The sequence below is a fragment of the Cervus elaphus genome, chromosome 29 (genome assembly GCF_910594005.1).
Source record: "Cervus elaphus chromosome 29, mCerEla1.1, whole genome shotgun sequence".
Classification (NCBI taxonomy): Eukaryota; Metazoa; Chordata; class Mammalia; order Artiodactyla; family Cervidae; genus Cervus; species Cervus elaphus.
This window is the reverse complement of record NC_057843.1, coordinates 7,005,789-7,026,644: the sequence shown is the minus strand read 5'-3', so window position 1 is coordinate 7,026,644 and position 20,856 is coordinate 7,005,789. Positions and strand designations below refer to the sequence as shown.

Genomic DNA, 20,856 nt, shown 5'->3' with positions numbered 1-20,856 from the left:
ACCCACAACAGTATTCTTGCCTGGAGAATCCCATGGACAGAGGAGCATGGCAAGCTAGAGTCCATGGGATTGCAGAGTCAGAAACGACTGAGGGACTAACACTTTACATTCTGGAAGAACTCCATGTCTTTATCACCTGCTTCACCAAAACACAATTCTGATACATAAATACAGCTTAAACATGTGAACAAGTCCCAAATGGGTGATGCATTGCTTAGAGAAAAGTTAAGAGATCTAAACAAAGGGAATTGTATCCACATTATGGAATTTATAGCTGAGGTACAGGTTCTTTTAAACTTCACAGTCCCTACAAGTCATCATTTCCTTTGCAACATGCAAGTATCTCATTCATTAAAAGGCAATAAATATGTAGAAAAATCTCCTAATAGCTCTGATGTCTTTCTTTTCACTGGCTTTCTCAGAGATCTATAAACTATAAATAGTATAAGAAAAATGCTTTCTCCTTAAACTTCAGATACCTCCTGGTTTCTTTCATTTTTATGTCAGTAATCCAAATTTCTGTCAGATTTTACCTCAGACCTGCTAGTTTCTGTCAGATTTTAACCACAGTCCCCCTAGTTTCTGTCAGATTTTACCTTATATCCATTGATTTCAGCAGATTTTATATCTCAGAACCCTTCAGTTTTTTTCAGATTTTAACTAGGAATCACCTAGTTTCTATTTTGCCTTAGAATCCCCTAAATTCGTTAGATTTTTACCTCAGAACCATCTAGTTTCTGCCATATTTTATCTTAGCACCCCCAGATTCTGTCAGATTTTACCTCAGGATCCCCTACTTTCTGTCAGATTTTACCTCAGAATGCCTTAGTTTCTTTCAGATTTTACCTTAGGATCCTCTGGTTTCTGTCAGATTTTATCTCATAATCCTGGGTTTCTGTCAGATTTTACCTCATAACCCTCTAGTTTCTGTCAGATTTCACCTCAGAACCCTATTCTCTTTCATGTTTTATCTCAGAACCCTCTAGTTTCTGTCAGATTTACCTCAGAACTCTATTATTTATCAGATTTTTACCTCAGAACCCTCTACTTTTTGTCAGATTTTACCTCAAAGCCTCCTACTTTCTCTGGTTGCTGTCAAATTTTACCTTAGTATGTTCTAGTTTCTGTCAGATTTTACCTCAGAAAATCCTGGTTTCTGTCTGATTTTACCTCAGAACCCCCTAGTTTCTGTCAGATTTTACTTCAGAATCCCCTACTTTCTGCAAGATTTTACCTCAAAATCCCCTAATATCTGCCACGTTTCACCTTAGAACCCTCTACTTCCTGTCAGATTTTACCTCAGAATCCACTACTTTATGTTAGATTTTACCTTAGAACCTCCAATATTTATTTCTTGTTACCTCCATACCAAAAATGAAACTGTGTATTTGCTTTTGGAAAAATTACTATGAATGTTCATTTTTCACATATTATCTTCATATATTGAGGAAGTCTTTAAAATGTTTTTGGCCTTTCCCAAATAAATCAGCCCAAAACAAACCTTTAGAAAACCTTCTCTTTATCACACATTATTCTTGTGAAATAAGTCAGACAAAGACAATATCATATGATACCACTTACTGTTGTTGTTCAGTCACTAAGTTGTGTCCAACTTTTTGGTACCCCATGGACTGCAGTTTGCCCAGTTTCCTTGTCCTTCACTATCTCCCGGAGTTTGCTCAAACTCATGTTCATTGAGCTGGTGATGGTATCTGACCATCTCGTCTTCTGTAGCCCCCTTCCCTTCCTGCTCTGTATCTTTCCCAGCATCAGTTTTGAAGCCAGAACAAAAGTAGATAAGTGGCACTCTAACACTGAACTAGTTTCGTGCTAGTTTTGTTGAGTCTATTCAACATATTTAGTTTTCTATTAAAAGATCACTGGTAAGTCTTCTTTTAATGTACTTATTTAAAAGTTTTTTTCCTAGTATCATTATTTTAATTTTATGATCATCTGAGATTCTTTCAGACTGACTTAATACTCTACAAATAACAAACCACTGCATAATTGATTACTTTATTTTTATAGTATATGAATTATATGAATTAATGTACCATACAGTATAATTACTCAATGTATTCTTCCCTCTCCTCTTCTTATGAAGATGCTCACAGCTATTAAAAAGAATGCATTTGAATCAGTTCTAATGAGGTGGATGAAACTGGAGCCTATTATTCAGAATGAAGTAAGCCAGAAAGAAAAACACCAATATAGTATATTAACGCATATATATGGAATTTAGAAAGATGGTAATGATGAACCTCTATGCGAGACAGCAAAAGAGACACAGAAGTAGAGAACAGACGGACTCTGTGGGAGAAGGCGAGGGTGGGATGATTTGAGAGAATAGCATTGAAACATATATATTAACATATGTGAAATAGATTGCCTGTCGAGGTTCTATGCATGAGACATCGTGCTCAGGGCTGGTGCACTGGGATGACCCTGAGGGATGGGATGGGGAGGGAGGGGGGAGGGAGGGTCAGGATGGGGAACATGTGTACACCCATGGCTGATTCATGTGAATGTATGGCAAAACCACCACAATATTGTAAAGTAATTAGCCTCCAATTAAAATAAAAAGAAAAAACAAATAAATAAATAAAAAGTAAATTCTAACAACAACAAAAAATGAAGATGCTCACAACCATGCATTTTCATTTGAAAGGATCTCAATCCAGTATCATTTTTTCCATTTGGTCAAGTGGAAGATGGTTTAGTAGGCAATAGCATTCATCTGTACTAATTAACTGTTGAGGGGAAATGCATTTATTTTACTTAGTGATTTTATTGTATTTCTGAGCCTACCTTGTTTTCCTTCTTTTTTTCCCACACTCTGAGACTTGTGTGATCTTAGTTCCCCAACCATGGATTGAACCAGGGCCCTCAGCAGTGAAAGCACAGAGTCCTAGCCACTGGACTGCGAGAAAATTCCCTTGAGTCTACTTTTTCATCTATACAACTTTGGAAAAATTTATTTTGTATCTTAGAAAGTGTGAGAGGTTAATGATTTAAAAATCATAGTTTTTGTTTGTTTGTTTTTTACCCTGGAATAGTTTATCACACTGTAGCCTATTCTGGACTCCCCAGGTGACTCAGGGGTAAAGAATTCATCTGCCAATGCAGGAGACACAGGGAATGAGGGTTTGATTCTTGGGTTGGGAAGATCTGCTAGTGGAGGAAATGGCAACCCACTCCAGTATCTCCCTGAGATAATCCCATGACAGAGGAGCCAAGTGGGCTACCGTCCATGGGCTTGCAGAGAGTCGAACATGAATGAGCATGCACATGCATGCAGCTTAATTTGCCTCTCTCTGCATCTCACTGGATTCTCCAGCCCTTCCCCAACCCCCTGACCCAGACCTTGACTCTACCATCCAGATTACTCCATGGATCATCCCTCCAACTTACTGAATGTGAACTGATGCTACAAATTTTCTTTCACTCACAGTGAGTCCTCAGCATGGAACACATTTCTCTCCATTCATCCATCCTCTGCCTCCTGCAAACCCTAGTTCCATCTCCCCAGGGTCTTCAAGGCCTCTAACAATATCTTCTCTGTCTTTCCTTTAAATAATAATAACACTGCCACTTATAAAGAGTTTATGCCATTGGAGCTTGTAAAGCTTCCCCATCAAGGTCTCCTTTTACCAGAGAAAAATGAATACTGTTCCAAGAGCGGGAAGGAGTGGGGTAGGTCTTATGTATTTTCCAAACATTGTATACTTATTTTAAAATAGTGTTTTAAATTGATTCCTTTGAAAATTGGATGAAGATGTGGATCATCTGGACAACTCTCTGGGGAATATTTCTCTATGGCTGCCTAGAAGGAATCAGAAAGAGGTTAGTTGCTAACTTAAAGTTCCTACCACTAAGCTTCTTATATAATGAGTGAGATATAAATTAGTACTACTTCCCCTACAGGGCTTCTCACTTAGCACTAGTGGTAAGGAATCCCCCAGCCAATGCAGGAGACACAGGACACAGGGGTTTGATACCTGAGTCAGGAAGATCCCCCAGAGAAGAGAGTGGCACCCCACTTCAGTATTCTTGCCTGGAGAATTCCATGGACAGAAGAGCCTGCCTGGCAGGCTACAGTCCACGGGGTCCCAAAGAGTCAGACACAACTGAGGGACTGCACATATGGTACATTAAATTACATGGGAAACACTGTCAAAACAGTAATAAAAAATCTTCTAACACTATTTTTGTAGGAAAATATTAATATAAAAGTTGTAGAAATTATATAAAGTACCTAAAATTTGAAATGTCCTATTATATTGTTGGTCATCATTGTAGCTATTATCTTAAAATGTTATATGTAACAGAAATAACCAAATTCTTTTAGGGTTCTTTTAGGGTTCGCTGCATTCTCATATCTCCCTTTCAGAAGACTTATGACAATTTTGACTCCTTGATTATTTTCTAACGAGGGCTGAGTCCAAACCTGTCTGAATCCCCACTATAATCCCAGGGCTTAAGGTGGACATACAAGCATCACTGAAAAAGTTAAGTAATATTCTGACAATTAAAGGACAAGGTATTTGGAGCCTGTGTGGTTTAAGTAACTCACCCAAGGGCTGTACAGCTAATAATAGCAGAGTGACGCTTCAGCTCTTTCTGACTCCACACGCAGGGGAATTAATGACCACACTATAGAGTTAGAAAAGGAACAAAGCATTCCTAAGTGATCAATGCAAAGAAATAGAGGAAAACAATAGAATGGGAAAGACTAGAGACCTCTTCAACAAAACTAGAGATACCAAGGGAATATTTCATGCAGAGATGGGCACAATAAAGAACAGAAACATTATGGACCTAACAGAAGCAGAAGACATTAAGAAGAAGTAGCAAGAATACACAGAAGAACAATGCAAAAAAGAGCTTCATGATCCAGATAACCACGATGGTGTGATCACTCACCTAGAGCCAGACAACCTGGAGTGCAAAGTCAAGTGGGCCTTAGGAAACATCACTACAAACAAAGCTAGTGGAGGTGATGGAATTCCAGTTGAGCTATTTCAAATCCTAAAAGATGATGCAGTTAAAGTGCTGCACTCAATATACCAGCAAATTTAGAAAACTCACCAGAGGCCACAGGACTGGAAAAGATCAGTTTTCATTCCAATCCCAAAGAAAGGCAATGCCAAAGAATGTTCAAACTACCACACAATTGCACTCATCTCACATGCTAGCAAAGTAATGCTCAAAATTCTCCAAGCTAGGCTTCAACAGTACATGCAACAAGAACTTCCAGATGTTCAAGCTGGATTTAGAAAAGGCAGAGGAACCAGAGATCAAATTGCCAACATTCGTTATATCATCATGTTTCATCTCCTTTACTGCCTTATAATAATTTCCACACCATTTCTGTCCTACTTTGTTGTTAAGTATTTTCCTATGCCCCACTTCTCCATCTAGAATGTCACCTTCTCTCTACAAGGAGATAGGCCATGTTAGGTTTCATTGTTGAAAAACCTTGTTTTCTATTTTACACATTGCTGAAAAGGGTGCCCTGGACATACTGCTTACTCAGCCAAGATTTTAGTGAATGCTATATAGAAAGAAGGGGCTTCTCTTCCAATATTTTCAGACCCAAAAGCAAGAGAGTTTCAGAAAAACATCTATTCTGCTTTATTGACTATGCCAAAGCCTTTGACTGTGTGGATCACAACAAACTGGAAAATTCTTAAAGAGATGGAAATACCAGACCATCTTAAACTGTTTCCTTAGAAATCTGTATGTAGGTCAAGAAGCAACCGTTAGAACTGGACTTGGAACATTGGACTGGGCTTCCCTGGTGACTCAGATGGTAAAGCATCTGCCTGCAATGCAGGAGACCCAGGTTCGATCCCTGGGTCAGAAAGATCCCCTGGAGAAGGAAATGGCAACCCACTCCAGTACTCTTGCTTGGAAAATTCCATGGACTGTGGAGCCTGGTAGGCTACAGTTCATGGGGTGGCATAGAGCTGGGCACAACTGAGCCACTTCACTCACTCATATAGAAAGAAACAATGTATTGTGCAGGAATGCAAACACTTAAAGTTGGAGGATAGAAAAATAATTTTTAAAATAAATGTTTATAATTAGAAACATATATTGGTCATTGGTATATATTAAGATTATGAAATAAGGGTAAACTCTGCTCTTTGTGAGTCAAAGTTTGAACTCTAATAGTAATAAGGAAGATTTAATTTATTTAGTTTTAACAAAAAGGCCAAAGAAAAACAAAAAGGCCAAATTGCTATCAATTTACTATGGTGTTTTTTATTTTGGTTGTTTATTAAAAGGTAATGATGTAGTGTTTAAAAAATAAAATAAAATCCTCAGAGAGATAAAGATCTAGAACCCATAAAATTATATATATTATTGATATAATATACTCAGTATAAATTTTTTATATACACATATAAACAGTATATATACTTTTATATATATATGATAGTGTATATATACATACATATATATATGATATATATATATATACATACACACACACATGCTACTATCTTCTCCATTTTACAGGTAAAAATATTGAAATAAAATCAGTTTAGGAAACACAGGGACAGGCTTTGAAATGAGCAGAAAATCTGCCTACAGAGCTCCTGCTCTGATCCCGATGCAGTATAGACACTCAGATGCTCACACTCCATATTTACGACTTTGCATGAGCCATACTCCTCCCTCAAATCTCTACCATCCTTACCACCAACTCAAATCTGGTTCTTTTCCCAAGACCCACACTCCTCGCAAACCTACCTCAGAACACAGCTGATCATATTGATTTCTTTATTTCTCAAACACTTATAATCTGTAGCATTCATTTTATACTGGGTCATATCATTGGTTTGCTCTGTCGTTGTTGTTGTTGTTTTTGTCTATCACTTTGTCCTTCCAATAAGATCAAATCCCCAGGGATAGAAACTCCTTAGAACTCCTTATCAAAATGCTAAATACATAAGAATCCCTGTCTAAAAATCTGCTGACTGGAGTCTAACTAGAGCATTTACTGGATTAATATCATGGCTCCACACATGGAACATTCCAGACTCATAAGATCTACTTGACAAGAGTGCCTTGTTACTTCAGACATTGTGTAACTGATTTGTCACTATCACACGCTAGTCATGTCTGGCAGCAGTGGGGAAGAGAAAGTGCCTGCACACACTGAAATAAAACAAGGGTGACCTGGATAAACAGGCATCATTTACAACCCAACTCTCTTTTAGGAAAAGAGAAGGTGCTTCTCCATCACTCTGATTTATTCAGACTGCATATGGTTGGATGATCCTTGGTGATTTTAGAGCTTGGCTTCTTTTATTGGGCCTTCCCTGGCAGCTCAGTGGTAAAACATCTGCTTGCAATGCAGGAGACACAAGAGACGCAGGTTCGATCCCTGGGTCAGGAAGATCCCCTGGAAGAGGAAATGGCAAACCCACTCCAGTATTTTTGCCAGGAAAATCCCATGGACATCCCATGGGACTTCACGGGGTTGCAAGGAGTCAGACACTGCTGAGCACACCTGCTTTTTTGTATCAGCGATTCTTGGTATTCTGTATGCTGTAAGCATATCTCATTATCATTATGGTGATTGAAAACCTAGAAGTCAAATACAGAATTCTATGTAGGAGTATATTAGAAAGATATTTTACAGTGATCCAAACAATTATTAAGTATCCACTTTGGATTTAACAGTATCCTAAAATCTGTAGTAAAATTATGCAAGGAGCAAAAGACATAATTTTTGAACCCAAAGTTCATACAGGTGAATTTATTTGTGCTTTATAGGTTTAAAACATATAATTGAGAGTGAAAAACACTTGTTGAAAAATTAATGCAAAATGTCTTTGTTTCTTAAAATGATTTTTTTGGGTAAGATATGAAAACTGGCTAATGTACAAAGCCGATAATAATTTTATCTTTTAAAAACTCATATATATGTGAATGTATGGATATGTGAGTATGTGTGTATGTATAGAGAAATTAGAGATATAAGAGTTAGAGATATAAGATATCTTAGAGATATAAGAATAACTCAAGCAGATTTTTGTAGCACATTTATACATATTTATGCCTTTTGAAATATTGCCTAACACACGTATCTGAAAACCAAAGATTTGAGACAGTCATCTTGGCTCCTCTGGAAATATTTTATGATTTACTGTTGTCCATTTAAGGAACGATTTGGGTTGGAAAATTATATGATGCTCAAGTGATTACCTAAAAATGTCAGTGAAGAATCAGATAACCTACTTCCAATTTGATAAGTCAGTGTGATAGTGCTGAAGGAGCATCTTGCTTCTAAGGCCTACCTAAATCTATGTGTAGTAAATCTTATATTTTAAATGTATCATAAAGCATAAAGTACTTTCCCAAATATGATCTCATTTTGACTTTGGTCCAAACAGATATAAATATATTTCTATTCTGTATGCATGTACTAGATTACACATTTATGTCAACTCAAGATAAAACAGAAAATACTTACATATTAAGTCTCATTTGATGAAATATAACAAACAGAAGCATTTATTATTTTTCTATTTACATGTTTTGTTTTTCCCTTAGCATTAGAGGTTCGAGGCATGATCATTTAGTGGTCATCTTCCTAATGTTTAATCCCCAAGGATTTGTGGGTCTTCTTTAGTCTTCAGCTGAAAAGAACAACAGTTTTTGGAAATATCAGGTTTTCACTATGATAGAAAACAGGCAGCCCCTCTTGTCTTATCTAGAATGACATTGCCAGAACTAAATGCTACATTAAAATTTGGGTTCGCTGTTCGTAAGAGGAAGCAATGACAAATGTGGATCCATAGTTACCTGTGCTCTCACTTGGAAAACCCCTTACAAGCTCGTGCCCCATAGTGGGGAACATGGCTATCTTTCTTCGAGTTTAAGAATAATCGTGATAGTTAACAGCAGTCACCAATAATCATGATCACGGGAGATCTTAGAAACAAAACCGGACATGGAACTACAGATTGGTTTCAAATTGGGAAAGGAGTCCGTCAAGGCTGTATATTGTCACCCTGCTTATTTAACTTATATGCAGAGTACATCATGTGAAATGCTGGACTGGATGAAGCACAAACTGGGATCAAGATTGCTGAGAGAAATATCAGTAACCTCAGATATGCAGATGACAGCACCACTAAGGCAGAAAGTGAAGAGGAGCTAAAGAGCCTCTTGATGAAGGTGAAAGAGGAGAGTGAAAAAGCTGGCTTAAAACTCAATATTCAAAAAGTGATCATCATAGCTTCTGGTCCCAATACTTCATGGCAAGTAGGTGGGGAAACAATGGAAACAGTAACAGACTATTTTCTTGGGCTCCAAAATCATGGCAGATGGTGACTGCAGCCATGAAATTAAAAGACGCTTGCTCCTTGAAAGAAAAACTGTAACAAACCTAGACAGCATACTAAAAAGCAGAGACATTACTTTGCTGACAAAGTTCTTCTAGTCAAAGCTATGGTTTTTCCAGTAGTCAAGAGAGTTGGACCATAAAAAAAGCTGAGCGTGGAAGAATTGATGCTTTTGAACTGTGGTGTTGGAGAAGACTCTTGAGAGTCCCTTGGACTGCAAGGAGATCAAACCAGTCAAGCCTAAAGGAAATCAATCCTGAATATTCATTGGAAGGACTGATGCTGAAGCTGAAGCTCCAATAATTTGACCACCTGATGTGAAGAGCCAACTCTTTGGAAGAGAACCTGATGCTGGGAAAGACTGAAGGCAGGAGGAGAAGGAGACAACAAAGGACGAGATGTTTGGATGGCATCATTGACTCAAAGGACATGAGTTTGAGCAAGCTCCGGGATTTGGTGATGGACAGGGAAACCTGGTGTGCTGCAATCCATGGGGTGGCAAAGAGTCAGACACGATTGAGCAACTAAGAAGAGCAACAAATCTTAAAAAGTGAAGACAACATTTAGCTTTGTGAAGCTAAATTCACAAAGTCACAGCTCTAACGTTGAACATTAAAGGACTAAGCAATCATTGACAAAATCTAAAAGAGATTTCCTGGCTGAAACAGAAGCACATGTGAGCTGAGATTTCAAAGCCAAACTTAATATCCACCAACTGTTTCAAAGGAAACAGGAAGTGCAAATGACTCATAATTCTGAGCCTGCCCTATTGGTCAAAGAGACTTAGGATTTTGTGCATTACTGAAATGGTTGTAGTTCAATTGTTATTACTGGTCTACAAGACTCATCAGCATTTTGTTTCTTCATAACTTCCTGATGTGCCATAGTACAAATGTCAAAGGAAAGTATAACTGGAAACAGATTGACAAGTGACAAATTTAGTTTTGGAAATTATAGATTTGATTAGCTGGATAGTCTGTATTCAATGATACAGCACATACATCTTTATACAGGTATTCTTTTCCTGGTGGTTCAGATGGTAAAGAATCTGCCTGCAATTCAGGAGTCCTGGATTTGATCCCTGGGTTGGGAAGATCGCCTGAAGAAGGGGAATGATAACCCTCTCCAGTATTCTTGCCTGGAGAATTCCATTGACAGAGGAGCTTGGTGGGCTACAGTTCATGGGGCCTCAAAGAGTCAGACATGACTGAGCAACTAATGCTTTCACTTTATTATTTTTCACAGACTTCTGAACTACGGTGAACATTCATCCTGAAATGGAGAAAATATTAGGAGTTGAAAGTTGAAGTTTGTTTCCTCTTGTCTGTTAGATCCTTTTGGGTCATTATTTAAGGGAGTCAAAGACCATTACAGAAAGCTAATAACCTTTAGAACTCTCAGATTATACTGATATTACTGATGGGAGAGTTAAGCCAAATTGCTTTCTCAAAATGGTTCTGGGAACACACCACTTCCAGTAATGGTCCTGTCTGCCAGACCTAAAAGCAGGGAGGACAGAGATGCACTTAAAGGCAATTATCCATCAACACTGGAAAATATGGTTACTAGATTAAGAGAGTTGAGTTAGATGCAATATATCTTGATTGCAGCAAAGCAGTTGATATAATATTATTCAATTTACCAGCTAGATTAATTTAAATTGGTTTAGGCAGAAGTAGAGTCAAATAAGCTATCAGCTATCCAGAGGGCCATAAATAATAAAAAACAATAAACACATTTGTTTTACATGCTACTAATTTAGTTATTTTCCCGCAGAACTCTTCTTGTGTTCAGAATATAAGTTAGATAACATAGGCCACCCTCCAGTTATCTATCATTTCCTAAGATCTTTTAGGAATCCCATCTGTTCCATAAAGTTGCAAGGACCATTATAGTACCATCAACAACTCCCCATTAGTCAGGTCTGGCTTTATTTATTCATATTCAGTTTTCAGATTTCCCCTTGTATTTCTTTTTGATGTCTGGACTTTCTCCTAATGTAAAATGCCAGGAGCAGAAGTGCTAGGCAGTGGGCAAAGGGCAAAGGTGCAAAACACCCTTTGCTTCCATAAGAAATAAAGGTACTGACTGTGGATTCTCCAGGGTGCTTTGGTGGAAATGACAGTGACAGGAAAGTTCAGCAGAGGCGGTGCTTTTCTCAGCTAGGAGAATTTCCTGTAACTTTCAGGCTGTGAAACTGGCAGATTCTAAAAATATGGAATCCATGTTTATTATATTAGAAGGAAGACAAAAATGTTTGATGTTATCATTTAAACTACTGAAAGGAAAGTGTGAAAAACAAAAAATGCAGTGATTCTGAACAGGCATGTCTTCCATGGTGGATAAGGTGGGTGGTGGGAGAAATGTAAGAATTTCAAGAGAGTGGGATGTGAGGGCACTTGTGGAGCTGAGGGTACCACTCCACAGGAGGCAGAAGGGGAACCAGGAACATACTTATCTCCGTCAAATTCCCTCTTTTCTTTCAATGCTGATATCGTACAACTGGTTGCCTTGGAAAAGTAATACAATGCTATTCTTATATTTGTGCTTGAATGTTAGAACATTCACACTAGGGGTTTATCAAATGTACTGGGTCTGCTTACCTATATTATTTGAAATGACATATAACAAAAGATATACTTGCCTCTTCTCTATTCTTTTTTTCTGCCACACCATGTAGCACATGGAATCTTAGTATCCTCAACCAGGGATCCAGCCCACACCCCCTGCATTAGAAATGTGGAGTTTTAACCATTAGACCACCAGGGAAGTCCTTGCCTTTTCTCTACTTGAGGGGGAAAAAGACAAAATAAATGTGGCAGAAACCTTGAGAGAGAACTATTGTAAATGAGTTTTAAATGTAGCTGAGCATGGATACAGCAGAGCAGAAAAAATTTATTTCTTCATTACTTTTTTTTCTTTGAAGTCTTACTCATACACATAAACAACTGAAAACTCACTATTGGTGTGATTTCAGGCAAATTACTTAATTCTGAACCGTTTCCTCCTCTGTAATATATTCTTTCCATTCAACTGGCTAGCTGGGCTGTGTTTGTATGTGTGTGTCTTTATGGTCTAAATACTTTGCCCTCTTTTGTTATATAAATAAGGCATATTTATTATTTCAAAAATCTGAAAATATATAACATATAAAAATAAAACGAATGAAAGCAATTGTGCTAATGTCCATTGTTGGGTTACCTTTTTGCATATTTGTTTGCCTTGGGCTTCCCTGGTGGCTCAGAGGTTAAAGCGTCTGCTTCCACTGCGGGAGACCAGGGTTCAGTCCCTGGGTCAGGAAGATCCCCTGGAGAAGGAAATGGTAACCCACTCCAGTATTCCTGCCTGGAGAATCCCATGGACGGAGGAGCCTGGTAGGCTACAGTCCACGGGGTTGCAAAGAGTCGGACACGACTGAGCGACTTCACTTTCTTTCTTTTCTTTGCCTTGATTTATGTGGATTTTATTTTCATTGTTTTATTCTACTTTAATCATCTTTTTCTAATGTTCAAACTTCCTTCCTTGGTTTCATTTTCTAAAACAATTTCATATTTTTGCTCAGTTTTCTAGTCCCTAATTCTTGCTCTTAATCTATAATCCCACTAGGATTACTCTCTTTTAGTCTTTACTTAATGAGCTTTAAATGGATCAGTATCCACTCTCCCTTTGCCTTTATGTTTTTATGTCTGTCATCATTTCCTAGCCTTGTGCTGTGCTTAGGTGCTCAGCACCTAAGGGATCAAATCCAGATCTCCCGCATTGCAGGCAGATTCTTTACCTTCTGAGCCCCTGGGGAAGCCTTCTGAGCTACCAGGGAAGCCCACCACGTGAGCTTTTGCCAACTTGGGTTTCTGCTGTGCTTGGCCTCCACCTTTCTGGGGCTGAGCCAAAGTTACTTCAGCCAGGTTAGATCCAAGTCACAGCATATGTTGGGAGAATGTGTAATTTCCTTGGTTCTGTCTTGCTGCAACAAAAATTTGAAATGGCGGACCAGTGTTACAGCTTGGTTACAGCTCAGAGTTTTATTCAGTAAACAAAGGATAATACACCCTTGAGGCATGAGAGTGAGCCTATCCAAAGGAAAGCCCTAAATACCTTTCTTTCAGGTTGGTTTTCTCTGTCTCTCCACATTCATTCTCTGCTCTCTTCTGCCTGTTATTTGTGCCCCAAGAGAAAGAAGATTGGGGAGTGGAGAAGAGAAGCTCCTCTTTACCTGGCCATGCTGTTCCTTTCCTGGGCTGACTCCCTCTGTGGAGGGTGGCCCTCAGGGGTTTAGGAGACCAAATTTTAAAGATACCTCCTCCCCTTTCAAGTCCAGAAGTGGTCATGGTCCCACTTTTGACCAGTCCCTCTGGTTCTCTGGACTCTCCCCATTTCTCTGTCATTGATTTTTCTTTACAAGTCTTTCAGTTAAACATTTGGAGAATCCCATTTATTTCATGCTGAAGTGCTGATGGAAATAATCTTTATACTGTTAATCTTTTTTAAAAATATTTAAAGCCTTTGATTTTTTTTTTGCATTGTAGTTAAATTATCTTATGTTAAATAGTGACTTTTTAAAACAATGTTGAATCTTCTAATTTTACCATATGTTATTCTTTTAGTTAACCATACATTAATACATTTTAACTTTTGCATCTCTGATATTGTGATTTATGCTCAACTTTATAATGTCCTACAAAAAGCATGAGCACAGTTGGTAGATGCCAGGGGCTGGGGGGTAATGGGGACTTAGAGTTTAATGGGAACAGAGTTTCAATTTAGGTGGTTTCAGTGGTAACAAATTCACCTGCCAGTGCAGGATATGCTGGTAACGTGAGTTCAAACCCAGCCTCTGGAAGATCCCCTGGAGGGGGAAATGGCAACCCACTCCAATGCTCTTGCCTGAAAAATCCCTTGGACAGAGAAGCCTGGTGGGCTACAGTCTATGGGGCTGCAGAGAGTCAGATTCGACTGAGCAGGTAAGAGTTTCAGTTTAGGAAGGTGAAAGATTCAAGAGATGGATGATGGTGAGTGTTGCACAACAATGTGAATGTACTCAGAGCCCCTGAACTGTATGGTTAAATATGATTAAAATAGTAAGCTTATGTTATGTGATTTTTACCACAGTTTAAAAAAAAACAAAAGTTTAAAAAGACATGATTACAGAGGGTGACAGTAACAAAGAGACCTCACACATAAATAGGAACATAGCCTTTTATCTGCTTTCCTCAATCAATTTCTAACCCCTTTAACAATTATGTCCCTAAAAGTATACTAACCCTGAGATACACAGGGACCCACAGATGTAGTCTCCATAGGGCAGTTTATTCTGTTTATACAAGTTCTCCACTTTTCTAACACTATATAGTTTCCATACTATGCAATCTCTGTATTTGGAACTGCCTGTTTTCATATCTGCAGTCTCTGACACATAGAACCAGTGGTTTTGGCAAAGTATATCACTGTGTTACAAACAAGCACAGCTTGACATGAGCCATTATCCTCCAGGACTAGAGGGAGGATAAAGAACTGCCAGCAGTGCACTGAACCCAGAGGCAGACTGGAGAGGGAGTAGCACTTGACATTCTAAGATATGAAATCAGCCGCAGAACAAACTGAGCCTGAAAGAGCTGAGAGTGGCTCATGTAGGGATTATGGGTCTTCATCTGCTAATTCTGGCAGGAGAAGATGGAGGGCTGCTGCAGAACAACCAGAAGTGACCTCTACCTCCTAGAGGACAGGGTCTGAGAGATTCCTACAGCAGTCAGCAAAATCACAGAGAGAAGGGAGTATAAACCTTCAGATAGTTGACTAAGAAAGTGTACACCAAACAGCCCTTCAGTAGGAAGAATCAAAGAGAGTCCACTCACACTTAAACAGATCTTTCCTTCAAAAATACATAATTTGAAAATTTAAAAAAAGCACCTCCCTGGGACTTATTAATAGAAAGATGAGGCGATTGACTAAAGAAAGCTGGAGCAGGTATTTAAAGAATCAGCTTGATATTTTAAGTAAAGTCACTGAAAAGAATGACTAAAAACAAAATAGGAAAGGCAAGAAAAGATAATATGTTGAGAAAGAATTCTTTTGATACCAATCAACTAGAAATAGAGTTAATAGAGATACTGGCGCAGCTTGGGAATACCGGGTCTGGGATGGAGCTGAGCAGGAAGAAGACCTCGGATTAGCTCTGTGAAGACTGCAGCTCTCGTCCTTCCACTCCTGACCCCAACCCCAACTGCCCCCTGTCCCCAATCCCCTTGCATCCACTTCATTCTGCTCGCAATGCATATGGACCAATCCATGAGGCATGGAAGGCTGACAGAAACACATGCAGGGTTCACAGTTTAAAGGTCCAAGGACCCAGAGACAGCCTAACTGATCTCTTACCCTCAAGGGGAAAACGACTGATATTTCCCGCCTTTTGTCCTCCACAAACCAGACAATGCCTAGTGAAGGAATAAGTAATTAATGGAAAGGAATAGGCTTGGAGAGCAACTTCCGGAGTCGCTGGTGTAGGTGGGTGAAGAAGGAGCTGCCCTCGCTCTTCTGTTTCAGTGCCTGGTGCTCTCTTGGGCAACATGGCGGGTGTGGAGGAGGCAGCGTCCTGCGGGAGCCACCTGAATGGCCACCTGGATCCAGACGACAGGGAGGAGGGAGCTGCCTCTACGGCTGAGGAGGCGGCCAGGAATAAAAGACGGAAGAAGAAGAAGAGTAAAGGGGCTGCCCCCGGGCAACAGGAACCTGATAAAGAAGCAGGAGCCTCAGTTGATGAGGTGGCAAGACAATTGGAAAAACAAGCATTGGAAGAGAAAGAAAGAGATGATGACGGTGAAGATGGAGATGGAGATGGAGATGGAGCAGCTGGAAAGAAGAAGAAGAGAGGACCAAAAATTCAAACATACCCTCCCTCAGTTCCAATATGTGACCTGTATCCTAATGGTGTATTTCCCAAAGGACAAGAACGCGAATACCCACCCACACAAGATGGGCGAACAGCTGCTTGGAGAACTACAAGTGAAGAAAAGAAAGCATTAGATCAAGCTAGTGAAGAGATTTGGAATGATTTTCGAGAAGCTGCAGAAGCACATCGACAAGTTAGAAAATATGTTATGAGCTGAATCAAGCCTGGGATGACAATGATAGAAATCTGTGAGAAGTTGGAAGACTGTTCACGAACATTAATAAAAGAGAATGGATTAAACGCAGGCCTGGCATTTCCTACTGGGTGTTCTCTGAATAACTGTGCTGCCCATTATACTCCCAATGCTGGTGACACAACAGTATTGCAGTATGATGACATCTGTAAGATAGACTTTGGAACACATGTAAGTGGTAGGATTATCAATTGTGCTTTTACTGTCACTTTTAATCCCAAATATGATACATTATTAAAAGCTGTAAAAGATGCCACTAACACTGGAATAAAGTGTGCCGGAATTGATGTTCATCTCTGTGATGTTGGTGAGGCTATCCAAGAAGTTATGGAATCCTATGAAGTTGAAATAGATGGGAAGACATATCAAGTGAAACCAATCTGTAATCTAAATGGACATTCAATTGGGCCATATAGAATACATGCTGGGAAAACAGTACCCATTGTGAAAGGAGGAGAGGCAACAAGAATGGAGGAAGGAGAAGTATATGCCATTGACCTTTGGTAGCACAGGAAAAGGTGTGGTTCATGATGATATGGAATGTTCACATTACATGAAAAATTTTAATGTTGGACATGTGCCAACAAGGCTTCCAAGGACAAAACACTTGTTAAATATCATCAATGAAAACTTGGCACTCTTGCCTTCTGCCGCAGATGGCCGGATCATTTGGGAGAAAGTAAATACTTGATGGCTCTGAAGAATCTGTGTGACTTGGGCATTGTAGACCCATATCCACCATTATGTGACATTAAACGATCATATATAGCACAGTTTGAACACACCATACTTTTGCATCCAACATGTAAAGAAGTTGTCAGCCAAGGAGACGACTATTAAACTTGGTCCAAAGCCACCACAACACCTTTTATTTTCTAAGCTTTGTTGGAATACATTATACCAGATTTAATTTGCAGCATGTTGTCTTAACAGTGGACCTATGTAATACTTTTATCCATGTTTAAAAAGGAAGGAATTTGATCAAAGGCAAACCATTAATGTTATTAACCAAGGAAAAAGCTTCCAGGACTTTGAAATGTTAACTATTTTCTGTCTGTAAAGCTCCAAATAGTTAGGAATGACTTATACATTTTGTTTCAAACACCTAAGAGATGCTTTTCAGATATTTATATTGCCATATTCTTTTTTTTTTTTTTTTGTCCTTTCCTTCTTTTTTTTTTGCCATTTATTTTTATTAGTTGGAGGCTAATTACTTTACAATATTGTAGTGGTTTTTGCCATACATTGACATGAATCAGCCGTGGATCCACATGTGTTCCCCTTCCCGATCCTCCCTCCCGCCTCCGTCTCCATCCCACGCCTCTGGGTCTTCCCAGTGCACCAGCCCTGAGCACTTGTCTCATGCATCCAACCTGGGCTGGTGATCTGTTTCATCCTTGATAGTATACTTGTTTCAACGCTATTCTCTCAGGACATCCCACCCTTGCCTTCTCCCACAGAGTCTAAAAGTCTGTTCTGTACATCTGTGTCTCTTTTTCTGTTTTGCATATAGGGTTATTGCTACCATCTTTTTAAATTCCATATATATGTATTAGTATACTATATTGGTCTTTATCTTTCTGGCTTACTTCACTCTGTATAATGGGCTCCAGTTTCATCCATCTCATTAGAACTGATTCAAATGAATTCTTTTTAACGGCTGAGTAATATTCCATGGTGTATATGTACCACAGCTTCCTTATCCATTCGTCTGCTGATGGGCATCTAGGTTGCTTCCATGTCCTGGCTATTATAACCAGTGCTGCGATGAACACTGGGGTGCACGTGTCTCTTTCAGATCTGGTTTCCTCGGTATGTATGCCCAGGAGTGGGATTGCTGGGTCATATGGTAGTTCTATTTCCAGTTTTTTAAGGAATGTCATATTCTTAATTCGATGCTTTGAATGACTACATCCAGTTCTGCACCTATATATCCTCTGGTATTGCTTTTTAACCTTCCTGGAATCCATTTTCTAAAAAATAAACACATTTTCAGATCTGAAAAAAAAAAATGGAATAGGCCTGTGATACAAAAGATTCCAGGAAAGATGATGAGAAAGTATGAATGAAAAGGTAGATGAATGAGATCCGGAGAGAACAGAAAGGAATTCCATCACTAAATACAACTTTAGAAACAGTTTGCAGAAGAATGAGGCTGAGAAAAAAATACAGCTATGACCCAAATTTGAGTTTGCTCAGAATGAATTAGAATCACTTCAGTTCAGTTGTTCAGTCATGTCCGACTCTGCGACCCCATGAATCACAGCACGCCAGGCCTCCCTGTCCATCACCAACACCTGGAGTTTACTCAAACTCATGTCCATCGAGTTGGTGAGGCCATCCAGCCATCTCATCCTCTGTTGTCCCCTTCTCCTCCTGACCCCAATCCCTCCCAGCATCAGGGTCTTTTCTAATGAGTCACATCTGCATGAGGTGGCCAAAGTATTGGAGTTTCAGCTTCAGCATCAGTCCTTCCAATGAACACCCAGGACTGATCTCCTTTAGGATGAACTGGTTGGATCTCCTTGCAGTCCAGGGACTCTCAAGAGTCTTCTCCAACACTACAATTCAAAAGCATCAATTTTTCAGTGCTCAGCTTTCATCACATTCCAACTCTCACATCCATACATGACCACTGGAAAAACCGTAGCCTTGACCAGACGGACCTTTGTTGGCAAAGTAATGTCTCTGTTTTTAATATGCTATCTAGGTTGGTCATAATTTTCCTTCCAAGAAGCAAGCATCTTTTAATTTCATGGCTGCAATCACCATCTGCAGTGATCCTGGAAACCAAAAAAAACAAAGTCTGACACTGTTTCCACTGTTTCCCCATCCATTTCCCATGAAGTGATGGGACCAGATGCCATGATCTTAGTTTTCTGAATGTTGAGCTTTAAGCCAACTTTTTCACTCTCCTCTTTCACTTTCATCGAGAGGCTGTTTACTTCCTCTTCACTCTCTGCCATAAGGGTGGTGTCATCTGCATATCTGAGGTTATTGATATTTCTTCCAGCAATCTTGATTCCAGCTTGTGCTTCTTCCAGCCCAGCGTTTCTCATGATGTACTCTGCATATAAGTTAAATAAGCAAGGTGACAATATACAGCCTTGACATGCTCCTTTTCCTATTTGGAACCAGTCTGTTGTTCCATTTCCAGTTCTAACTGCTGTTTCCTGACCTGCATATAGGTTTCTCAAGAGGCAGGTCAAGTGGTCTGGTATTCCCATCTCTTTCAGAATTTTCCACAGTTGATTGTGATCCACACAGTCAAAGGCTTTGGCATAGTCAATAAAGCAGAAATAGATGTTTTTCTGGAACTCTCTTGCATTTTTGATGATCCATCGGATGTTGGCAATGTGATCTCTGGTTCTTCTGCCTTTTCTAAAACCAGCTTGAACATCTGGAAGTTCACGGTTCACGTATTAAAGCCTGGCTTGGAGAATTTTGAGCATTACTTTACTAGCGTGTGAGATGAGTGCAATTGTGCAGTAGTTTGAGCATTCTTTGGCATTGTCTTTCTTTGGGATTGGAATGAAAACTGACCTTTTCCAGTCCAGTGGCCACTGCTGAGTTTTCCATATTTGCTGGCATATTGAGTACAGTACTTTCAGAGCATCGTCTTTCAGGATTTGAAATAGCTCAACTGGAATTCCATCACCTCCACTAGCTTTGTTCATAGTGATGCTTTCTAAGGCCCACTTGACTTCACATTCCAGGATGTCTGGCTCTAGGTGAGTGGTCACGCCATCATGATTATCTGGGTCATGAAGATCTTTTTTGTACAGTTCTTCTGTATATTCTCGCTACCTTCTTCTTCTGCTTCTGTTAGGTCCATACCATTTCTGTCCTTTATCGAACACATCTTTGCATGAAATATTCCCTTGGTATCTCTAATTTTCTTGAAGAAAATTTCCCATTCTTTTGTTTTCTTTCCATTCTTTTCCATTCTATTGTTTTCCTCTATTTTTTGCATTGATTGGTGAGGAAGGCTTTCTTATCTCTCCTGGCTATTCTTTGGAACTCTGCATTCAAATGGGAATATCTTTCCTTTTCTCCTTTGCTTTTTGCTTCTCTTCTTTTCACAGCTATTTGTAAGGCCTCCTCAGACAACCATTTTGCCTTTTTGCATTTCTTTTCCATGGGGATGGTCTTGATCCCTGTCTCCTGTACAATGTCACAAATCTTCATCCATAGTTCATCAGGCACTCTGTCTATCAGATCTAGTCCCTTAAATCTATTTCTCACTTCCACTGTATAGTCATAAGGGATTTGATTTAGGTCATACCTGAATGGTCTAGTGGTTTTCCCTACTTTCTTCAGTTTAAGTCTCAATTTAGCAATAAGGAGTTCATGAT

The 20,856-nt window shown here is 39.3% G+C and overlaps 1 pseudogene; it reads left to right on the top strand.

The window, feature by feature from the left end:
* The first annotated feature begins 15,925 nt into the window (after positions 1–15,925).
* On the top strand, positions 15,926–17,508 carry LOC122685980 (annotated as a pseudogene).
* The last annotated feature ends 3,348 nt before the right edge of the window (positions 17,509–20,856 follow it).